Genomic DNA, 25,665 nt, shown 5'->3' on the forward strand with positions numbered 1-25,665 from the left:
CATAAAGAATTGGAACGCCGCGGGGGCATTGCATAGCCCGAAGGGCACGACCTGGTATTCAAAGAGGCCATACTTCGTGCAGAAGGCCGTTTTCCACTCGTCTCCCTCTTTTACTCTTCAAGATGGCATGCTCCTTTTAAATCCAGTTTTGTGTATATTTCAGCATGTTTCACTTGGTCCAGGAGCTCTGGTGTAAGTGGTAAAGGATATCGATTTTTTACTGTGATCTGATTGATGGCTCTATAGTCGATGCAAGTTCATAAGTCCCCCTCCTTTTTAGGCATGAAGAATAAGGGCGAGGAGGCAGGTGTCTTGGACGGGCGAATTAAACTTTTTTCTAGGTACTGATCCAGGTAAGTTCTAAGATGCTGATTTTCCTGTTCTGTCAGAGCATAAATTCTGCAGCAAGGGATCTGGGCTCCGGATACAAGATTTATTTGACAATCGTAGGGTCTGTGCGTGGGCAGAACGTGGGCTTGCTCTTTTTTGAAGACATCCTGGTAATCTTGGTATTCAAGCGGTAAGGAGCTGATGTGGCTCAACACGATTACTTTCTTCTGTTTCAGATTGGTGTCATCTTTTTTGTAACATGTGTCTACACAATCATGAGGAAATGTCAGAACTCGTTTTCGCTAGTTGATCCTAGGATTGTGGGTCTCCAGCCAGGGCATTCCCAATATCATCTGCAACTGAGGAGCACCAATGAGATCGAAAGTAATGTCCTCATGATGCCCGTCCTGACACAGAAGCTTGACTTTCTCTGTGTTTTTTGTCACTGGGCCGGATGATAGCTGAGAACCACCCACAGCAGTGACGTTTTCCGATTTCTGCTTCTGTCGGAGAGGAAGGCCTATTCGGAGAGCCAAATCTTGGTCAATGTAGTTACCCACAGCTCCAAAATCAATATATGCCTCCATGGCATGTATTTTTGATGGTTGTTTGTGATTCACCAAAAGCACTGGAAGGGCTACATGTGAGGTCTGTATGGATTCCTTTATCATGCTCGACAAGCGGACCCCTACGCTTGCCGGGCATTGGCGGTTCCAGAGTTCTGTTCTTCTTCTTCATCAGATTTGTCTGGTGCCCTACCGTTTTCTTGGGTGGTTTTACCGGGCACTCATGGAGGAAGTGACCTGCTTGTTCACAATATTAGCAGAACTGTTGTTGTCTTCTTTTTTCTCTTTCCGCTTTGGTAAGGGGACTTCGTAATCCACCAATTTGCATTGGCTCAGACTGTTCATGTGGTTTAGTCTGATTCTCACAAAGTCATACGTAATCTGACCGTCTCTCTGATCTAGCTCGATCCATTTTCCGATTCTGCAACCTATAGTCGAGTTGCACCATCAGGTCTATGTAGTCCGCACACCTCTCAGGGGGATTCACTACTTGCACCAACACATCCTTAAGTTCTTCACGTAACCCTCGGTAAAAGAGTGTAGTCCTCTTCTCTTCTATCCAGTTGGTCTGGGCTATGAGACAATTGAAGGTTGCAATATGGGTTAATAGATCTTGACTCCCTTGTCTGAGTGATAACAACTCGTTGTCCAGAGCTTGTCCTTTAGTATGATGGGCAAAGAATTTCTCCATCTCATGTTGGAAATTCCCAAAGTTCCGGAGTAAAGGGTCATCTTGATTTACCAAAGGTATAGACCAGTCCGCCGCACTACCTCCTTAATATGAGAGTACAAATGCCACTTTGGCTTGGCCATTAGGAAAGGCTCCTGTTCTGCACAAGAAATGAAGGCGACATTGGTTCATAATTACAGCAAACTTGTTTGGGTCGCCGATGAAGCGTTCAGGAGGGGCTAGAGGCACTCCTCCTGGAAGAACTACCTGAACCGGTGTTGATTGTTGTGGTGTGGAAGAATGAGAAGAATCGGTCACTCCAGGCAGTGGAACCTGTCCTGCTTGTGCTTGCAGCATTTGTCTTGCCAATTCGTCAGTCCTTTCTCGAGTTACAATATGATCCCTCCGTAATGCATTGGTTTCCTGTCTTGAAGCATGTACTTCAGCCCGTAATTCCCCTAGTAAGAGGGCTAACAGATCTGTTTCTGAAGTTTCTAGCACGCCCAGGCAGAGAGTATTAGAGGCTTCTCATTCTGTTACGCTCACCTGGTCTCTGCGGAGGTGTTGGGGCATGGTTGCAGCCCTCCCTGAACTTGAATCACCCCCTTCAGGCCTCTCCCTCAGTAGAAAAGCTGTGAGCGGTGGTATGTGCTGATACTGCTCCTGTGTGGAGATAATAGTGTGTGAGTGCACCAATCTGTGATTGTTGTACCTCTCAAACCCTTCACCCCAAAGTACAGTTTCTGTGAGCATATGCCGGCCCATAAAGCTCACCTGTGAATTATGGAAGATAAGCTCTCTGTCCTGCTACTTCTGGCAGGGGCGTGTCGAATGGGATCTAGTTCCTTCACTGATCCCTGATAAGGATTAGTCCAGTCCAGCTGTGACTATGCCTCTCTTTATGATTGGTAAGTCTTTCTTGAGCTCTTGTGATGCTGTTCGTTCTGTTTAATGTCTTTATATGTTGCTCCTATTTATGTACGCAAAAATGTCTCTCTTCTGTTTTCTTCCCCTAAATGGAAATATGGCCTCAATGCAGCTGTGAGACGCAGCCGGATGGAAGATGGATGCTACCGCAATGTTCGACAGCAGGTAAGTGATGGTTTAAGGAAAAGCGAGAAGTATGGCGAAGCGCAACCTTAAACGGACTGTTTTTTTGATGTCTAACCTTGTCTGCTGTTTTTTCCTTGCAGGCGCTGCTGTCGATGATGGAGCGTGTCATGCTGCGGTGCCAAGATGAAGATTTTGGCATTCCGGAAAGTGTAAAGATGAATACTTGGTTCGCCAAAGAGATGTGCAGATAAGAACAGCTTCCCCCAGTTGGTAAGTATGCTGGCAGGAAGCAGGATGTCCAGGAAGCAGGATCTTCAAAGGTAAGTCTGACTTTAGGCGACAGTGAGCATTACGCTGCTTGCAAGTGCAGAATAACGCGAAGCGTCTGTCTTGAGGATCGGGGCAGCTTATATAGTTGAGATCGTGGGCACACCCATTAGGGCCAGTGTTATGCTCACCTGGCTCCCACAGGGGCGTCGATCGGAACTGGGTAGCTGCGGTCTCCACCCACGTGACTCGTAGTGCCAAGATGACTGACTGGACTGGCCTGCTCGATTTCGTCTGCTTGACCCGTAGGAGTATTCTCCTGAAAGCAGAGAAAGGGAATTAGCCACCCGTGGATTGAGTGAGCAGACCCCCCCTTCTGTCTTCCCACTAATCACCTTCGATATTCCCTTTCACCAGTCTCACCTTATGGTTTTGAATGATGAGCTCTCCATCTTGTGTGGAGTGCAGGGGCACGTAGATAACCAGTTACTTCACTGGTCCGAAGGAATTGGGTGAGTTCCAGATGAATATTGACTCTGAGGTAAGTAGCGAGGAGCCGTAAGTATTTGGTACTTAGAGTTCAAAATGTCTGTTATTCACTCTTGTCCGATTCCTTCCTTTGTCTTGCCGCTTGATTTGAGTGGAGGTTGTCCCGAAGCAGCTGATTGTGTTTAGGTAAGAGTCTGTGTTACCCAACACTGTCCCGTAAAAAATGCCAGTGTTTAACCTGTTGCTTTCTCTCTCCTTACAGGTGCGGCGTAAGAAGATGTGGCGTGAAGAAAAATAATATCTCCGGCGGTAGCTCGGTAAGTCTACAGTGATAATAGCAATTGTCGTTGTTGGTTCTCTCAGCTCACCTTAATGTCTTTCATTGTCCCCTTAGGTGCCGGGAGTTCGGCGATGAATGATGGAGCAGCGCCGGGTCGAGGAGGTGCTGTGAAGACTGGTAAGTATAGTGCGGGGCTGCAGTTGGCGGTGCGACGCACACAGATAAAGTATTTTTCCTTGTTCGGATGCACGAAGGATCCAGGATCAGATGAGGAATGAAGGAAATGTTCTTGCTCTAACCTTTCCTTCTTTTTCCCTTCTTTCTAGGAGCTCCGGATTCAAGGCGGGCGTGGCAGAAGACTGGATGCTGAACAGACATGCACAGTGAGCGTTACGCTGCAGGATGCAGAATAACGCGAAGCATGTGCTGCTCATCGGGCGTGGTTTAAATAGCCTCCAAAGTAGTCCCAGGTAAGAAGTTCCCCAACACCACACCCAAGTAAAAAATAGTCCCTGAAACAAAGTAGTTCCTTCCAGGCCTCATGTTGGCTTGGATTCTTTGCAGCATGGTCTGCATGAGGTAAGTTTACTCATATGAGCCTGGCGCCTAAGGCGCCAGGACTGATCCCATATATGAGCCTGGCGCCTATGGCGCCAGGACTGAACCCAGATAGCCCCTAGCCGGGGTTGCTGGGTTTTTAATAGGTGTCTGGATGCCTGCTCCCTGGACTGATGGACTAGGTCTGGATGTCCGGGGGTAGGCATCATGACAGCTGGTTTACCAGCCACACCCTGCCACTCCTAGGAAGTGAGCACGTGCAAAGGCAATCCATTAGCAGCCACACCCAAGAATGCACTTGGGGCTGCTTAATGGATGGAATGTTCAAGGTTAATTCATCCTGCTTAATGGATGGAATGTTCAAGGTTAATGCATCTGAAGTGCTATGTCCATAATAAAAGCTTTTTGGTGTTAAATGGATGTTCTTGTTTACTCTTGTTCATGAGCATGGCGCCAAAGGCGCCAGGACAGTGTCCACCCAGGTCTCCTGTGCATGCGACCCCTGCATGCCTGTGTCCCTGATTCATGACCATGACAATTAGTGCCTTGAAATGCGAGAACCGTGAGACAAAACAGTAGCTTTATTTTACCACATATTGTGTCAAGGGTTGCCAGAACTGGTACAAAAGCAGCTTAAGAAATTAGAATGGAAGCAAAACCTTGGCCAGAAATACAGATCACTATAGTATACCTTTGTAGACTATTGCAAGAAAACATTAGGAAGAAGAATATGGAAAAGAAGCAAGAGGAAGCGAAGTAAGTGCAGAAGACATTATCCAAGTACGCCTTGGAAGGGGCAGGTCAGACAAGCACTGGAGGGCAGGAGACACCACAGCAACAGTATTCACCACCGCCCGCGGCGGGAAGATTCATGGGGAGACATACAGCTTGGGTTTCAAGGACAAGGGTGGCCACCCAGGGGACACGTCTATGGGACACAGGTACATGACAACCAAGGGGCATTCCCAGGAGGGTTTTGAGGATTTGGCAGCAGGTGCAGCAGACAGATAGTGCACAGTGTACAGAAGCAGGGGGGTGCAACAGAATGGGCGAATGCAATACCAGGCAGCATACCAAGGGGAACAAGACGAGTATTACACACAAGACCAAGCACAACAACGAGGACCGACACTGAGCGCATACCCGCAGCCACACCAACCCATGACACAGATACCACATATGCAAGCTCCCATACCGCAGTATTTGCAGACACCACAGATGCCCCGGACCTAAGGTAACATGCAGCACACATACACAGCACCGCTGATGCTGCAGACACTGAACAGAATGCAACCAAATGACGGAAAAGTGGCACGCACAGACTCCATAGCAACAACCCCCTTTAGGAACCTGGGAGGGGTCACCATAGTGGGACACAATCCATTTTCTGGGAATGGGATGTCCTTATACCCTCAATAGGACAGCCAACAGATGGTCTTGATGTGTTCCATCCTGTCGATCACACACAACCTGGCAGAGGAACCACACGTAGGGGTGTCAATAGGACACAGCCATTTTCCTTTCTTGTAGACGCAGGGGCGACTAAGTCCTGCATTCACAAGGGAAACTATAGGTCGTCAGGCAATGCTATAAATATGCAAGAATCCTCTGGGGCTAGGGAAGTGGCTCCTTTTACAGACAATAACTCACTTTCAATATGGCAACATGATTTATCTATGCCTTTACTTTACTCTCACCAGACACCTGTAAATATACTGAGGAGACCTCATGAGCAGACTCAACATGATGATTTGATTTACAGACAGGGGGATAGTGTGTTCCACACCAGGGATACAAACTCTCAACGTAAGGGAAATCGTTCAAGCATATTGTGGATGGAAGGTACAGAGGTGGGTGCCAGTGGACGAGAAGCTGTTCCAATACGGTACTGATAATGCAATTGCATGGCACCCAGGGATTCAAGGGAAGATGTGACACGTTTCAAACTGAGGCGTTGCTAAGGGGGTGCTATGGGGGCTATAACCCACAGTCTTTTGGCTTTAGCCCCAGATAGACACACAGAGGCAACAGCCAAAAGACTAACTAGCCCCCTGTCCCGATAGTCCCAACATTAGCGTAGTCCCAGATTTATCCAGACCTAACAACACCCCTGGTTTCAAATGAGTATTTGTCCAGACTGGAGATACCATTGGATTAGGCAGAAGGGACAATAGTGCCACTGGAGATCGAGGCAATGATTGTGCGAGATGAGTGGATAGCAGTAAACAGATTGGATGACACAGGATGCTCATGGCGAGCAGTGATCGCCACAGCTAAGGGGTATAGATTGACCAAAGTGACAGACGACAAACTATTCAGAGACAACAGGTCAGACCATGAGATGGTGTTTGAAATGAGTGTGACATATTGGATAAAGATATATTACAGAGAGGTACCAAAGAGGATGGCAATGGCGCTGAAAGCACCACCGGCATGATCTGGCCAAGGTGCCCAGCATTTTGGGACCACGAGTCCCTATGATGTGGGGATTTTGAAGGGGTGGGAGGAGTGAAAATAAAACTGAAACCAGGAGCAAGTTTGCAATGAGTAAGACAATACCCACTCTCATGGGAGGCAGACAAGGGCATTTATGAGACAATTGCTTCACTAGTGAAACAGGGCATCCTAGTACCATCATAATCACCATGCAACACTGTTGTGTACCCAGTTAAGAAGGCAAAAGGGGGGGTCATGGCATTTTATACAGAACTTGTACCCTCTTAATCACATTATAGAAGCAGAGTATCCTTTAGTTCTGAATCCAGCGACAATTTTGTGTAGCACTCCAGCAGAAGCTGCCTACTTCACAGTCATAAACTTGTAAAATGCTTTCTTCTCTATACCACTGCACACAGACTCACAAGATTTGACTTCCTTTCTGTAAAGAAACCAGAAGTGGAAACATGCAAGACTTCCTCAAGGGTACTGTGAGTCAACCTCCATATTCAACAGGTTCCTACAGATGGACCTAGTCAATGTACAGCTGGAGAGCGCGGTCATACAGTACATACATGACATTTTCTGCAGCACGACGGAAGAACAGTGTAGAAGTTACTCAGTACACTTGCTGACAATGCTAGCTGAGAAGGGATACAAGGTGGACAAAGTCAAACTACATTATTGTCAGAAGAAAGTGCTATAATTTGGACAGATGATCTCCCAAAATGGCCGACAGGTGATGCATAAAGGGTGGAGGCAATACGCAGGACAGCAAAATCCACGTTAGTAAAAGAGATGCTGCAATTCCTGGGGCCATGCATGTACTGTAGGGCATGAGTCTTCGACTACAGCACATACACCAGGCCTCTACTGAGTTCACTGAAGGAGGCAAAAAAGGGGGCAAGGTAATACACTGGACAACAGAGATGACTGAGGCATTGGATGAGCTGAAAACAGCGATATGCACATCTCCAGTGTTAGGGATCCCAGACTACAAAAAGGAAATCTTCTTGTTCTCACACTCCGATGGGGTAGTGATGACAGCAGTACTGACTCAGAAGACAAGTTGGGGCACAAGCCATTAGGATACTACAGTGGAAAATTAGACCTTGGGAACAAGCTTTAGCTGCAACGACATTCGCAGTGGACAAATCAGCAAGTATTACCATGGGATGCAGAAACACTCTTTACGTGGAACATGCCCTCTTTACAATACTGGAAAAACCAAAGAGCACACTGACAGCACAAGGAGCATCAGGGTACGAGGTGTTACTGTCAAACCCATCACTTAAGGTGGTGAGGTTCAGACTTGTCAATCCCGTGACTTTTCCCACTGACGTGCTACAGGAAGGTGGCTACGCATATGACTGCACAGAAAACATGCAAGAATTCAGCAACACTCGCAATATACAGGAGGACACAATGGAGGGGGCAAGACATGCTTTACTCTGATATGATAATTTATTTATATAGCACCTTTACACAATGGGCCTCATTACGACCCCGGCGGTAGCCATGCCGTTATAAATGGCACAGCTGCCGCCGGAGTTGTTTTTCTTTCCGGTGCCTGGCTTCCGAGACCACCAGGGCATTACAGCCCCGGCGGTCCCGGAAGCCAGGCGCCGGAAAAAGTAACTCCCCATTCCCATTTGAGTTCCATAGGACTCAATGGGAATAGGGAGGAGGGAAGCACCGGCACTGTGTGAAACAGTGCCGGTCCTTCCGTCAAAGTCTGTGAGCGGGTGCCGTTCCGCCCACCAGGTCAGGCCTGGCGGGCGGAAAGGCATCCGGCTCGCAGACCTGTACTCTCCCGGACCGGTAACAATGGTGCCGGTGAGCCTACAGGCTCTGTTATTACCAGACCGGCAGGGTTGTAATGAGGCCCAATGTGTTTCAAAGCGTTTCACGGCAAGGGAGGGAACACAGGAAGATACAATGACATTCTTACAGGCCATGAACAACAAGAATGTAAAATTACTTATGAAATTGATGGTTCATCAACAATTGACCAGACAGATGGGACCAGACATACAGGGACGGCAGTGGTGAGGCTAAGAGAGGATTGAACCAGTGAGGTAGTAGTCAGTGCGCGATTGCCATCACATTATTCAGCACAGACAGCAGAATAAGTGGCCTTAATATTGGCATTGGAGCACAGCAGAAGAAAGGAGGTGACAATGTATTCAGATTCAGCTTACATGACATCCACAATATACTCAGGACTATCACGATGGATGAGGAAGGGGTTCAGGAGGGCTGACGGGTCACCAGTGCAGCACACACTTTTATTCGGCAGGCTAGTAGAAGTCATACATTATCCTGAGCAACTCGCGATAGTGAAATACCAAGCCCACACACAACGGGAGGTCCCTGTCTCAAGGGGAAATGAAGCAGCAGACATGGAAGCAAATTGCGCCATCTGTTTTTGAGAGCTCCTAGAAATGGAGGCCTTGTCACATGTCCGTGACTATGCAAAGGCAACGATACTAAAAGATGGATACAATGTATTGCCAGCAACACAAATAACGGAGATGCAGGGAGCTGCAGCCATGGAGGAAAAGGACCTGTTGTCTAGGAGGGGATGAGCAATATCTCCAACAGATGCCCTATGGCGGCAGAATAACACAGGAAAAGTGGTCATGCCACTCGCATTGCTGCACACAGTACTGGCACAGCTGCATTATCCAACACATACAGGGAACAATGTGCTTGCTGCCCATTTTGTTGGAACGTGGTTCTGTCCTAATTTGGCAGAACAAGTGGCTGAATTTATGAGTAACTGCCTAGCCTGCAAGCATTTTACTGCAGGACATACACTGAGGGCCTCATTAGCACCCTGGCGGTAGCCATGCCCTTGGTAAGGGCATGGCTGCCACTGGTAATGAATTTTTACCGGGTCCATGGAATGGGCAATTACTGGGTCATGCCGACCTTGGCGGACCCGGTTATTGCCCATTCCATGGACCCAGTAAAAATTAATCCCCATTCCCATTTGAGCCCCATAGGGCTCAATGATAATGGGGATGATGCTGACAACAGGCCTGTTAATAACAGGACCGTTGTTAGCATGCTTGTCCGCTCGCGGGACCCACAAAGGACATCTGGTAAACCCAGACGACCATAGCGGGTCCCGCTAGGGCACATCATAATAGGGCGGAATGGGTTTAACGGCCCGGCACCTTTACCAGGGCCGTTAAACCCATTCCGCCGGGGTCCTAATGAGACCCACAGAGTTGGGAGAGGAGCCATTCCTCACCCAGTTGGTCCATTTCAGCACCTCCACGATGACTATGTTGACATGATCCAAGTCTGCCAAGGATACTGCTCCATGATAGTGGTTGTATGCCCATTCTCTCGATGGATTGAGGCAGGCCCCTGTTTTTGGTCCAGGAAGTGTTCCCACGATGGGGCATGTGTGAGGACTTGCGGTCTGAAAATGGCCCTCACTTCACCAACGAAATGTTCAAGCACATCACAATGTTGCTGGGAATTCAACACAAATTTTCCTGTTCTTATCACCCACAAGCAAATGGGATGTGTGAACACCTCAATGGCCTTCTGAAGGAGGGCATTGCAAAAACAATAAATAGGACCAACAAAAACTGGCTCCACTGCCTACCCTTAGCATTGTTTGCATTGCGCAACAAGTCTGGGTCCACCCATCATTTAACACCACATGAGGTGGTGACAGGACAGCGCATGCAACTTCCCCTGGCTCCTCCCACTACGGCACTAAAAGATGCAGAGAGTAGTGCGACTGTTTTAGGCCAGGAAATGTATGATTATGTTACTTCCTCGATTGCTAGTGCCTCTTTTATCTCTCGCCAGATACAGCGACAAGAGGGAGGCCCTGAAGCCAACAGAGAAAACAGCAGTGACAATGACCCAGAGGACTTATTAAAGCAACTGCCTGTTTTTCCTGGGACCAAGTCCTTCTACACAATTTTGTCTGCTGCTGGCATGCACCCAGATTCACTGGCCCCTATACCATCAAATCTGTGACTGAAAGAACAGTGCAACTCGAAGGAAAGTCGGTCTGGAATCACATCATGAACATCAATCCCTACAAAGGTGTGGCCTCACCTGGCAATGAGATCAACAGGGCCAACGATCATCAGCACGTGGAGCAACAAGAGAATTCGGGAATCAGCACTGCCGAGTGGAGGACACCCAATGGTTACTCGCTCCTGGGCAGCAGAGTTAGGGCATGGACTTCCTACACAACCAGAGTGAGGATACACTGTCTGTTTGCTATTTTATTCTCTACACACATTCTTCGAGAAAGTGCAACTGTGATATTTCATGACTGTCCATGTTGCCCAATGATTAACAACCTGATACTTTTTTAGGGTAAGTTGTCCACTTTATTAGAAGGTCCAAGAGGTTTTGAGCACATCCTCCCGGTATATATTACCATGTTTTCCTAGCATATTTGGCACAATCTTACCCACAACTTAAATGAGGAAACCCATCAGTCCTCGGAGTACTCCGAGACCTTACAATTAGAACTGTACAGCTGATATGCCTGCTCACTAATCCCCTATGCCATGCGTGCCTCCGGAACGTTCACAGCAACTGAAATACCAGCAGCAAGAACCCAATGTCTCATGTAGCTTTCCATGGTTACAACTTGAGTAAGGTCTCAAGGGAAAACAGCAACATTGGGCCTCATTACAAATTTGCCAGTCTGGTAACAATGGTGCCGGTAAGCTACTGGCACCATTGTTACCGGACCGGCAAACTACGAGTTCTGCAAGCAGTTGCCTTTCCGGCCACCAGGTCTGTCCTGGTGGGAAGACCGGCACCTGCGAGCAGACCTCGACGGATGCTCCGAAGTAATAATTACCAGCACCCGGCAATGGGGATTTACCGGGTCCAACAGGGCTGTAATGCCCCCCTAAATCCCCATTACTGGGTGCCAGTAAATTCATGACTCCGGCGGCAGCCGTGCTGGTATTTATCAGCACGGCTACCACCAGGGTCATAATGACCTCCATTGAGATGGATTTCTGAAGCGACATTCTCATATGAAGACAGTTACAAAAAGTCTCTTGATATGATGAACAATTATTGCCGGTTAGACCAAGCTATAAAATATATAACTGATGGGGCGCAGAAAGGCGACACGAAAATGATAACACTGAAAGAGCTGCCCTGCACGAAGAGGGGGGTGAAAGAAATATGCTGGGAAAGACCGCAGGTGCTTGTGTATGGTCAAGTGTACACAGAAGAGGGATGGAAAGATGGAGTAGGTGGAAGCAAAGCAGACACCCTAGTATAATCACCAGCGAATACAGTGAATACAGTACAAGGAGATAAGTGCCTGAAGGAATGGATGCAAGTGGCAAGCTGCTCACCTGGGTAGACAATGAAGCTGGACCAATGCCTATAATACCTCTGAAGAAGCCAGCATTGTGCTACAAGAATGAAGGAACAGTGAGAGTAGGAGATAACACTGAATGTCGGTGCACAGGAAAGCATCCAGTAATGAAGATTGTCAATGCAGTACGTATGGACCATTATTGGACGTGCGGGTCCAAGGCATACAAGAAGTTGCCACCCAACTGGAGAGGAGTTTGCTCGCTGGTTCACATCAATATGCCATCACTTGTAGTTCCCCAGAAGGATATAAAGCTTGATGACATCCCAAAGATGGACACAAACACGAGAAAGAAAAGGTCTGTGGGAGGAGGAGAAATGGAAGAAAGAAGCAGTCTGTGGAAGTGAGTAGAGTGAAAAGAGACAACTATTTTTCATCAGAGTCCGTAGCAGCCCTGGATGATTTACCACCTGAACATAGGTTATTCAGCAGGAAAGAAATTATTTTTGCATCAGTGGTTCCATCAGTTCAAACATATAAAAATGCAAAATGGTAACAAATAACCAGCTAGGAGTTGATGTTGTCAATAAACTCTACAGTAAATGGCTTCAACGCAATAAAAGTAGATCTCCAAGCAGTAAGGTTGGTAGCACTCCAGAACAGATATGTTTGGGACCTTCTCACAGCAATGGAAGGAGGGTTTTGCACAAAAATCAGGAGTTACTGTTGCACATTCGTACCTGCCAATGATGGAGAAAATGGCAAACTGACAGAAGCAGTGACACAACTGTCCAAGATACATGCCAAAATGGAGGAAGAAGCCTAGGGAACTGGAAAAGACCAAAGCGGGATAGCGTACCACTGGTCATGGATGCCTTCATGGCTGGCAGATGGACTGAAAGTATGACTAGGGGCACTAATATTGGTACTCGTGGGATTGTGTGTGGTGAAGATCTGCATTACCCAATGCTGCAAAATGACTGAGAAATCGATAGTAATGAAAGTGATGATGGATGTGAATGTAGGAGGAGAAAATAGTGGATGAAAGAGAGAAGCTGAGAAAAAGAATAAGGGAGTGTCCACTGTTCCTGACTGAGACGGTAAAGTTTGACAACCTGCACAACAATAAGACGCATGGAGAAAAATGGGTATGTGCAACCCAGAAGGAGACTGCAGTTACATGACCTGGAGTTTTAACAACCATGAAAATTACTATGGACACCTCGGGGCAGTGGTAAAAATATGGCTGCCAAGAATAAAAGTGGTGACATATAGTGGAGTGGTCGACCGGTCGACCAGAGGAGGGACTGAAGAGAGGGTCCGAGGACTGCCCCTCCTCGCCCCCATGATGACAAGCCAAAGAGCCAGGTAATCTCAAAGCCACTCATCCTTTTTCGGACAAACCCCAAGTGCACCATTTGCTGACAAATGCAGGAAGATATCCCCTCAGACAGCCATTAAAACCATGTCCAATACAGATCCTTCCAGATTCAGAGAACCTGAGGGAGGTCACAGACCCGAATACAATAATGGACTGCCTTGATTAAGCGCCAAGAAGTTACTATGCTGACGTCATTAGTGACACAACTATATAGCAGCGTTAATCATGAAGCACACTCGCAGCCCTGCATCGCATTATACAAACACACACTTGCATACACGAAGAACATGCTTACACAGTTCTATAACTAGAGGATGGATACATATACATACTGTCAAGGCTTGATAATTTTTCTCATTAGCTAAATGCAGTAATGCAGAAACGCAAGGCAACGAGAGATTCTGAGCAAGCTTGCAGATGCTTATGGCAACTAACCCTATGGGACTATAGGAATGTATATGGATCCTGACAGGACCACATGTGACTAACTTATAGGTAATATAGCACAGTAAGAGCATGTAGAAATCATATTACAAGTCTAAGGAAAATTACAGAATGCCTCAAGCCACAGAACACAAGACAAGACAAGAAGAGCTGACTCAGGCCGCACAAAGCGCAGATCGAGCCCAGAGCCAATGGGCCTCATTACAAGTATGGAGGTATCCATGCCGCTTTTAGCGGCATGGCTACCCCCATACTGGGTACCGGGTCCGGGTTCCCTGAATGGGGAAAAACCGGGCCATTACGACCCTGGAGGGCCCGGTATTTCCCCATTCAAGGTACCCTGACACGGTACATCCCCATTCCCATTTGAGCCCCAATAGGGCTCAATGGGAATGGGGAGGATGCTAACAACGGGCCCGTTAATGACAGGCCCGTTGTTAGCACCCTGGTCTGCTCGAGGGACCCGCTAAGGACGCCTGGTTTTACCAGGCGTCCTTAGCGGGACCCACGAACAGACCTCGTAATGAGGCAGTAGGGGGTTAACGCGTCGGCAGCACTACCGGCACCGTTAACCCCTTACCGCCTGGGTCATAATGAGGCCCAATCTCAGAGATAAATAGTCACATTTCAAACTCTAGATGACAAGGAGACCGGCTACAGGAAAAGGGAATAAATCCTCATAAATGCAGACCCAAGGGCTCAATTTTGTGGTCAACAACCACGTGATGCATTCGAACTAGACGATGGGCTTTCACCTATGGTGGGAAGGAGAGCCAGTCCCAGCAACTCAGGCGAAGAGAGAAACAAGTGTTGCAACATGGAAGCACACTCTCATAGTCAAAGGTGGTTCACTACCACATACAATTCAGACACATAGTCGGTTCACATCACCTTGAAGAGGTGCACAGAGGGCTGAGAACCGGACTGGGTCCCATGCCTGAGGAGACCAGCTCCAGCCAATCACAAGATGGAAATTCGGGGGTGGATGCAAAGGGGTGACAGACAATGGCGAGTTCACTACTCTGCAACAATGTAATAGATAGTTTCTTGGGGATGGGGCAGGTCAGCCACCTGACATGCGAGGGCCAGTACAATAACCTCCATAGGGGATGTCTATATGGGTTACCACTCTCAGCACCCAATCAGCAACGTGGATAGGTTTTTTCGAAAGGGTCCAGGTGATGACGACAATCCACAATAAAACTGGGGAGCATGCATCGTAAAGTTGAGAAGTGCTGGAGAATCTTGATTGTCTTGAACGATCCCTGTTGGTTTTTTGTAATAAACCACAGTTCTAACTTGCCGTTGACTGAGTCCTCTGTTTATTCTGGGGAATGGTGTTGGGCCCTTGGGAGTCAGACGGACCCCCAGACGACCTCTAGCATACCTGGGAATTACCCCAATAGCCATACTCGTAATAAGGCTGCTTGTGTTTATTTCAGAAATGTGTACTGGGCATTCCTATGTGCTGTGTATCTGCATGTATTTGTGTGTAAAAATTATTGTGTAGTTCTTTGTTTGTTGCTCTTAAATTGTCTCTGTCTTCTTCTTGGACCCAGGTGCAGTCCTTCTCATCCCCGCAGAGATTATTGCCTTAATTTAAGACATTCAGAGATGTCACATACCAATCATCTGTAAAACACAACATAACAACCATCTTCAGATGTGATTTTGAACATGTGCACCACGATTGGTGTAAGCATCCAAACTAATTTTGAAGGAGTGATTATTTTTATGTGTTTCCTATGCTGATGAGGAAGTTATTGTGCCACAATTTATTATAGTGAGATATATTTCATAGATCACCCACACATTTGTTTTTCACTGCATCTCATGATTTCTGTATTTCTGTTCAAAAGGTTAAGGTGCTGAGAGTAGCACTTGACAATAATTATCTTCAGGGTATGTTTGTGACTCTCACGCAGGGTATTTCAGTCCCTGTTGAATCTGATTAATTGATTGATTTAATATTTATAAAGTGCATGACTGCCCAAGGGCTTTTTGGCGCTGCACAGGGTACAGTCACAGCTAAGGGGCACTAACAGTTTTGGAATAGAAATGGCTTTAGAAGCTGAAGAAAGTGTAGATGGTCCACTGTCGCTCGAAGATGAAGTGGGAGTGAATTCCAGATTTTTACAGCATCCACTGAGAAAGTGCACCCTCCAACCCTGGAGAACCATACACGGAGAACAGCAATCATATACGAATGCAGAGGGCAAAGCTACCGATTGGGGACATATGGACAGAACTTACTCCGCAAATATTCAGCCCCAGGCCATAGAAAGCCCGGAGGACTATACATAATGATTTGAACTGTACCCTTTCTTACCCACAGGCAGCTAGTGAAGCTGCTGCAAGGCTGGGGAAATAGAGGAACGGTTACGAGTGCGGGCCACTAGCCTGGCTGCAGTGTTTTGGAGCACTTGGAGGTGATGGATCAGACAGAGCTGCTGTGCTAGATATAGAGAGTTACAATAGTCAAGGGTACTCAGTACGAGTGCAGCAACCACTGGCGTGCAGAGCTGGAAAGGCAGAAAACCAAGCACCCACTGGAAAATCTGCAGTTTGTAATGCCCTGACTGGCATACGGAAGCCACTTGTGCTTCGAAGGAGAGTGATGACAACATTATTACCTCTAAATCCTTTACAACCTGAGCCAGAGTAGACTGGGGCCAAGAGAAGTAGTCCAGAAAGGAGAGGTCCAAAGAGAAAAGGTAGAGGGATGTCCAACCACCAGGATCTCGCTCTTGTCCCCATTAAGCTTAAGCCAATTGCAGGCCATCCAGCGACTAACGTCCTCCAAGTACCCCGCAGCTGAGATGCAGTATCAGGATGGAGAAGATGAAGACGCAGAATAATCTGGGTGTCATCAGCATACGAGTAGCATTGGAGGCTTTGGCAGTGGAGGAGCTTGACAAGAGGCTGGATGTACAAATGAAACAATATCGGGGACAAGGCCGAGAGTTGGGGGTTTCCACATGTAAGTGTTGCAACGTGGAAGCACACTCTCATAGTCAAAGGTGGTTCACTACCAGATACAATTCAGACACATAGTTGGTTCACATCACCTTGAAGAGTTGCACAGAGGGCTGAGAACCGGACTGGGTCCCATGTCTGAGGAGACCAGCTCGAGCCAATCACGGGGGTGGATGCAAAGGGGTAACAGCCAATGGTGAGTTCACTACTCTGCAACAAGTGCATTATACATTTTTTTTAAAATCATTACTATGACCAATTACTGTCGATCACCAAGTGCCTGTTACACTCTATCCTGGCTCGAAATCTTTGTGCTTCCTTAAAGGTATACCAGTTTCAGAAGATCTTGCAGAAACTGAAGTCACTGCTTTCTGCAGAATGGAGCCACTGACTTTGCGAATGATTCCAGAACAGAAGTGTCAGAAAAACGGCAAGTGCAAACAACAAAATGGGACTTACTGAATCTCCAGGATAGCAGCCCAGCAACTGAGTCCTGCACCAGAGAAACGGACTCAGCCACTATGTGCGAAAAAGGGGACAGGGCTAGGTGGGAGTTTTAAAACTTCCAGGTGTTGTGGCCCAACCCATGGGGATGCGGATGAGTAAGCCCAGATTGGTGCATACAGTCAGATGGACAAGGTAAGCAATGTAAGGGGGAAGAACAGCAAGTCAGGGGTAATAAAACCCCATGAGAGCCGGAATGGAAGCCAGATGGAATGGGGTTAACCACTCTTGCCTGCACGTGGAATCCTCCAGTAATTCTGGCAGTCAAAGTGCCGGTAACAGTAATTCCATCTGGTGGTATCCCGCCAGGTTTCCGGGCGGGATACCACCAGACTTGTCATGAGGCCCAATGCCTTTTGGCATAAGGCCCACACCTACAGCTGACCTTAGATAATAGGTGTTACTGATCTTCAGTTGGAAAACTTTGTGTTTAGGGACATCTGGGTTAGGGTGGAGCAAACCACTGGATGTTGTGAGAGGGAACCCCACTAGTGGACCCTGCTAATACCCTGAACATAAAAGGTTTCATTTTTACCATTTTCAAAGTAAAAACCCTTGAACCATCTTTCGAAGTCTGGGAGTTGTTAAAGCCACTTGTGACACTAGGGCAGTAAGTGCTTGAAATGTAAGAGGAGTACTGCACAATAATACAAATTTAAACTATTACTTGCCACTGGGGTGTGTGGTGGGTTCAGTTAGGGAGGATAGGTGAGATGGTGGGGGAGCACCCTCTTTAGTATGTACATTTTGTTTAAGCTTAGCTTTGAAGAGGTCCACAGCCGGTCTGACTTTGTTTGGGTTGGCATTGGCAACCAATGATGAGAAATAGCAAAAGTAAGAGGAGGTACAAGTGGAAACTTTGATTATAAGGTTGAGTGCAGAGAAGGAGCAAGTGGATCAAGATGCTGAGTAGAGTCAGTCAGGTACAGATAGCTTGGCGGACTATGAAAGGAACTTGAAAAGGGAATGGTTTCACATTAAAAGACGGACAGCATGGTTTCAGTAGGAATAAGTGGGGAAGGACCTGGGTATATTGTACTAAGTAGTGGTGGGGATAGCGAAGATGAGGAATCTAATATTCTTTGCTAAGTTTGCTGAGCATGTGAGTGTAGATTTGAGTTCTCATAGAGGTCTGGGTAAGCAATTCATGTATTTTTCATATGTTAAGAAGGTTAAACTAGCAGCAGAGGCAGTGGTAGTGATGAATTGTTTCAGATGAAGGTCGCAATCAAAGAGGACCCCAAGGTTGCAAGCCTTGGTGAGGAAGGAAGAAGGTCAGGTGGAAAGAAGAGGAGGGGTGGCTTTGAAAACCAAGGGAAAACTGTATTGTATTCTTGAAGAGTTGTGCATGCAACAGCAGAGAACTTTCCAGTGACAAATTGAGCGAGACAATGTATTTATTTATTTATTTATTTATTGTTTACTTGTTAGGCACTTATACAGAAAGCAAATGCTGTTTTAAAGCGCCCACAGGGCAACAGGGAGGGGACAGAGGATGGTAGACAGTGAAATCGCAACAATGGTAAATAATTAAATACAACAATATAAGAAGAGACAATGGGAAGGGGAGGACGTTCCTACTATGCCTTGTGAGCGTTCAGAACGTGCAAGTGCAGAGGGGAGCAGGGTATGCGATAGGTGTTGTGGTGCTCATGGAGAGCAGCAGGTGAAGTGCTACAAAGAAAGGTAAGTGCAACCTCCAATGGTGGAGGGTGAGCTGAGGCAAGCACAGAGGATAGACAGCAGCAGGATGATAATATGTGGGATGTCCAGGGCCCCGAGGATACATAAGGGCCCTGCACACCAATAAAGCTACTGTGCGATTAGCAGGGGAGGGAGGGAAGGAAGAGGTAAAGAGGAACGTCTTGAGTTTTTTTTCAGAAACTTAAGGATGGCCTGCTCAAGACGAAGTGGGAGGTGGAGGATGTTCCAAAGAAGGAAGCCTTTTGAGGAAAGCGATCGACCACCTGCTCTCTGTTTAGTAAAATGATGGAGGGTGCAAGGGCGTCTGTAGGAAGTTTGAAGAAGAGTTGTGTGTCATCAGCATTGCACTGGAAGTTGGAGGAGAAGGATGAAATGAGGCATGCCAGCAGTGTAAGGTAGATGTTAAAGAGGCAATGCGAAAGAATGGAGCCCCACAGTTGGAGAAGGAAGTAGTGGAGTAGAAGGTGCCCAGTATGACTTTGGAAGAGAGGTCAGTTTGGAAGGAGGTAAGCCAGTCCAGTGCCCGCTCTGAGATATCAAAGGTGTCATGGAGCCATTTTAGGAGGATGGGGTGATGAAGATGGGGCGATGGTTGGCTTGGCGGGAAGAGTCTGCTGGCGGTTTCTTAAGGACGGGGCACACAAGGGTGTGCTTGAGGGCGGATGGAAAAGAACCATTATCAAAGGAGTGATTACAAAGATCAGAGAGAGCAGGGGCGAGCGAGGAAATGTTGTCCTTGATGGTTCTGGATGAGCACAGGGCAACATGCTCGGAAGAGACCTTCATGGAGTTGACAACTCTGGTGACTTCTTCCGAGGAGACAGAGGTGAAGGAGGATAAGGAGGAAGGAGGAGGGTGACAGGTTAGGGGAGGGCAGGGGGGGATGGGTTGGAAGAATTCATGACAAGGCTGTTCAGTATGTCCTGGGTTTTGGTGGTGAAGTGAGTGGTGAGTGCCTTGCAAAGGGCCAGGGAAGGAATAAGGGCAGAGGATACTGCGGACGGGTTGTCAAGTTCCCTGCAGATTTCGAAGAGAACATTTATAAATTGTGCTCCGGAGTTCCTTTTCCTATGGTTTGATCTGACTCCCACTGGGCCCTGGTGCAAGAATTGTGTGTTTTTCACATTTTATAGGTGCAAGTGGAACATGTGGACTATCTATTGACAGAACAAAAATAAACAAACGTGCCTTCCTCCTGTGGTAAATGGATTGACAAATTCAGGAAAAATATTGCCTGAACTAATGAACTTGCCTGTCAAACACAGCAGCAAAATCTTTTTGTATGGGTTGGCTCTAATGACAGACACTCCTCTTAGGCAGTAGTCGTTTCCCTGGCTTGCCCCTTTGTGGGTGCTGTTGGCTATTGACTGTCCACTTGTTGTCAACCCACACTATTGTGACAGTGTTACTACACCAATGTTTTGCCAGATGAACGGAGCAGTGTGTTGGCATGGCCAACACAAACACACAGCATTGTCACTTTCCACCTCATTGTTATTTATGGAAATAGATAAATAGCACTGTCTTGCCAACTTGGGGCATCAAATTCATGAATAACAATGAGTCGACCAAGGATGAAGAGACTGTACTCAGTTGACATTGTTGTTGAGTGTTGTGTGACAACGACAGAATGAGATTTAAAATAATAAAGTTGCAAAAACACCACATCATAATCAGATAGTGAGGGCATCATTACAAGTTCATCGGTAACCCAACGGTGCTACGGTGGGTTGCCGCTGTACTCGTAAAACCATTCCACCACCTGAGATCCCGGTGCCGCCGGGACATTACATATGACTCCATGGGAATGGGGACAAGGAAGCACCAGCACCGTTGCTAACGGTGCAGGTGCTTCCGTGACAATCCGACCTACCAGGGACGTTGCCCCCAGCAGGTCAGACCGGCCCAGCGCAACAGCCCAGGAAGGCAGAGTTGGAGTGTGGCGGTCCAGAAAGGGTGCCAGTACAGTGCGACCGGCACCCTTATTTCTGGACCGCCACACTTGGAATGAGAAACTAAGTGGTGTGGCTCAAAAATAATTGCCAGCGCTGGGTCCTGGCAAACACCCCCACAAATAAAGCACTGGGAGAGGGACTAAAAGAGGTTTTAATTCCTTTGCAATGGAATGTCCCACTGGGGAAGAAGACAGACACTGACTAGGGCCGAGAGTCAGGTGCCCACATAGTCAATGAGGGGGAGGAAATAGGAAGATCATGGAAATAGGAAGATCATGAAGACAGAACTATTAAAAGCCTGTAACAACTGCAGAGTGTGTGGGGTGTTTGGGTATGGTCCGGAGGCATGCAGGTGGACTGAGAGACCAGAAGGAGCAAAGAAGTTGGGGAAGAGAATTGTTCTCTGCAGCAGCTGGATAGGAGTGCTGTTAAGGTATTGTGTGTGTGAGAGAGTGGCACCTAGTGGAATTAGTGCACATGTGATTGGGAGAGTGTATTTGGAATGAATGGTAGTAGAGGGGAGTATAGAGGGGAGGTTTAAGTATGTAGTAGAGAGGTAGTGGGGAAGTGAGAGTGTGAAGCAAAGAGAGTGTGAGAAGGTGTGCGAAAGGAGAGAGGCTGAGGAGTGACTAAAGTAGTGAAAGGAATAAAGTGTAAAAGCGAGGGGTTGAGGGTAAGGAGGGAAGGAAGAGAGAGTAGGTGCTTTACTTTACTTTACTTTACGTAATTTGTAATGCGCACCTTGGACCCAGAGGCATTTGGGTGCGGACAAGGTAACAGGCAAACATAAAACAAGATAGTGCACCTGTAAGACTGGATAACGGTGGCAGGGTATAGTGGGAGTCAATGCCTGAATTTAAGAAAATAGCAGGGTTTTAAGGTCTTTCTAAAATGCTGTCAAATAGCTTTGGCTTCTTAAGGCTGCAGGTTACTGATTCCAAAGCTTAGGTGCCACTAGAAAGAATGCACCATTCTCGCCTTTCTTTGTTCTACAATAAGGGAGAAACAGGTAGTTCTGCCCGCAGGACCTGAGAGCCCTTCCATTGACTTTCTCAATCATATGAGCAGGCGGATAGGAAGGAATAAGGCCCAGACTGCATTTAAAGGTTATAACCGGGAGATTCTTAGCCTGTGAGACATGATTACGGTGACAAGCCCACCACGACTCTGACTGCCCTGTTTTGTACAATCTGGAGTCTGTTTACGTCCCACTTGCAAAAACCGACCAAAAGACTACCGAAAAAGTCGATCTTAGCCCCTATTATGGCTCTAGCGATGATTTCCAAGTTAGCCTGAGTAATATAGTAAACAGAGGCTGAAACCACACTGGCCACATGAGATCTCATGGAAAGTGTCTGATCAACGACCATCCCCAGGATTTTTATTATATATAGGGGGGGTGTTATTATCATGCACCAGCCTAAAAGATCTATATGCCGGGTCCAGCTTAACTATTGAGGCAAGGTTGTTAACCAGCATCCACTTCTCTATAAGATTGAAGACGCTAATTCCTGTTAATCCCACGAATGATAGCCTGAAAGGAGGACAACACACTGGGGGTCGTCAGCATAGTTCGAGAACATGACCCCTTCCTGCTCTAAAAAGGAGAGGAAAGGGGCCATGACGATGTTGTAAAGGCAAGGGGACATACTAACCCCCAGCGGAACCCCAAAAAGGACACGAATTGGGGTGGCCTCTGCTTCATCGGAACATACTCTGCTATGTCTATTCTTCAGGAAAGAGGCAATCCAGGAAACTGCCACATGTGAGAAGTTAGCAACCTCCACCAGTCTAGACATCAGGATGGAATGTTCAACCCAGTCGAACGCAACTGACTGGAGCAAAGATATTAAGAGGGAGAGAGAGCCCTTGTCTAACCGATCCAGTAGTCTAGACTTCAGCTCGAGAAGTGAAGTCTTGGTACCGAAATTTTGTCTGAATCCAGATTGATGAGGATTCAGGATGGGGTACTGATTTAGGTGCTGTGAAATCTGGCTGTAGGCGACCCCATCAAGTATTTTAACAAAAAAGGGTTATTAGATATAGGACGGTAGTTAAGAGGATTATCCCTTGGTTACTTCGTTTATTTCAAAATAGGAGTACCCATGGTTTGTTTAAGGTCATCAGGGACCTTACCCTCATTCAGCAAGGCATTCACAAAAGTACAAATTGCTTTTATAAGAGACAGATGGCATGTTTTTATGATCAACGAGGAGCAAGAATCACCTCTACATCGGGTCGCCTTGAGCTGTTCAATGACCTTCTTCAAGGCCCGGTTACAGGTCGGGGGCTTCTGAAAACCACAATCCGCCGATGATGGTATAACCTTCTTTTTTTTCAAGTATGTCCATTCTAATGCCAAGGAGTTTATTATGTATGCCATTTTGTATTTGCTGACAACAAGTAGCATCTTTTGTAACAAAATGATCGGCTGGCTGTGGGACTAATAACTGCTCTTTTAGGATTTTAAAGAATTCCTTCACATCCTGAGCGTTAGAGATTCTAGTATTATGGAAGTCCTTTTTGGTTTCCAATATAGCAGGTTTGTAAGCCTTCGCTAGATTTTTGTAAGCTGTTAAAGAGGCTAGATCCGGGGAAGCTTTCCAGGAATAAAACGCCTTCCAAGTCTGAGCTTTTTGTTTTCGGAGCTAAACCAAGATTTACTTTTATTTCTCCTCTTCATTTTGTTTTTTTTTTGCTTCAGCAGGGCTAAAGTGTTAGACATATTGGACATATTTGATGCTAAGCAAGATGACATGACATGGAGAGTGGTAGAGTTTGAAAATCTAGGTGTAGCACCTAGTAAGATTTCAATATTATTCAATGTCAGACATTTCAGGTTATGTGACAGTATAAAGCCTTTCGGCTTATACTTTATTTTCAGTGGGAAAGGTACTGAAAGGGAAAAATGCACGAAAGCATGGTCCGACCACGGGCAAGCCGAAGTGAGGACATTGTGGCAAGTGACATTGCTGACCGAGAGCCAGTGCAGAGTGTGACCAAGCAAGTGGGTAGGTGCAACGACTTGCTGTTTGAAACTTAAGTCAAATAATGACTGTTGTAATTCGACAGCATTGTGATCATCGGCATCACCTAGCCAATAGTTAAAATCTCAGAGAATGATAAAACGTGAGGAAGGTTTCAAAGGTGGTAACAAGTAATTGTTAATAGCCTCTACAAGGATTGCGTACTGTGAGGAAGGGCGATATAGAAGGAGGAAGTTGATTGTCAACTCTGCATTCATACCGACTTTAATATGTAAAGATTCAATTCCATCTATGATTTGTCCTGGGGATTTCCATATGGAAAGAGCCTCTTTGAAAAAAAAGGCAATGTCTGCCCTCCAGTCTGTCCTTTCGAAACATAGCATAACCTTTGGGAATAGATAAATTAAGGCTAGGACCGCCAGCACTGGAACCCCCAGGTCTCCGGCAGGGCACATAAATCCAAATTGTTATTTTCACTGTAATCAGAATCAGCTTTCATGTAGTATGAAGTAGCTGTGAGAGGAGTTTGAGAAGAATAGAGGGACAAAAGTTCATGAGATGGGAGAAAAGAGAATGGAGAGAGGAGGGGGAAGCAGGAGGTGAGTTAAGATAGAAGCTGATTGGAGGAAGGAGGGAGAACAGGAAGGGAAGATCAGAGATAGTAGGAGGTGAGAGGAGAAGATGGAGAGAACAGGATGGAAGATCAGAGAGGGAGTAGAAGAAGGAAAGGGGAATAGAATATAGAGACATAAGATCAGGCAATGGAGTCCATTTTATTTATTGTGCATTTGTATGGCACTTATACATCAAGAAATCGTGTTTCAAAGCACCCACAGGGCAAAGGGAAGGGAACAAGGGAACAAAACAAGACAACGGAATAAAATAACAATGATGAACAAGAGGCAGAGGCGATCCTATTAGGCCGTGTGAACATTCGGAACGTGCAAGTGCAGAGAGAGAGAAGGGGCAGGGGAGGTGGGTAAGTGTTAGAGGTTCCACAGAAGGGGGTGGGAGGTGCCAGAGAGCCAGTTGCAGGGCAACTGTTAAGTACCAGGCAGTGACCACTTGGTAGGAGGGTGATCACCTGCAAGTACAATAAGTGTGGGCCTGTGTGACAACACAGGCCAGTGAGTGCCCAAAGGCAAGTGCAGGGGGAGGACAGAGGCTGCAGGCAATTGGATAGAAGGCCAGGGCTAGGTCTCCACCACAAGCTCTTTGTGCACATTTGCTAAGATGCCTTTCACATTTAAATAGCCTCAAAGCTATCTGAAACATATGCCTTCTCAGGCTAATCGCAGAATATTTCTAGATATTAGACTTAATCGTCTAAATGTATTGGGGATCTGGGGATCCTGGATTAATTTACCTGCTGAGAGAAGGACTTGCAGAATATGTGCCGACAATTCTAGGGTGGAAACAGATAGACATGTATTCACTTGCTGTCAGAAGAGGAGATCGACCTATGACAAATATTTTGCCAAATTCAATTATGAACAGATGTATATTGAAAGTGAAATCTTTTGGCTGAGGTGCTTCTCTGGGAGGAGTAATAGTTTGGTCATTGCTATTTCCAAGATTTGGAAGATGGCGAATGAACGCTTACATGAATTTGAAGAGGAGGTTAAAAAGCTGATGGACCTTGATAGTGGACCTGAACTAGGTACCTCTTTGGGTAACTAATGAATAAGTTTGCGGTGCAATTGCATTTCATATTTGTTTGATTTAAGCTCTGTCCAGATTTA

This window comes from Ambystoma mexicanum, chromosome 3p (genome assembly GCF_040938575.1).
Source record: "Ambystoma mexicanum isolate Mex_15411 chromosome 3p, UKY_AmexF1_1, whole genome shotgun sequence".
Classification (NCBI taxonomy): domain Eukaryota; kingdom Metazoa; phylum Chordata; class Amphibia; order Caudata; family Ambystomatidae; genus Ambystoma; species Ambystoma mexicanum.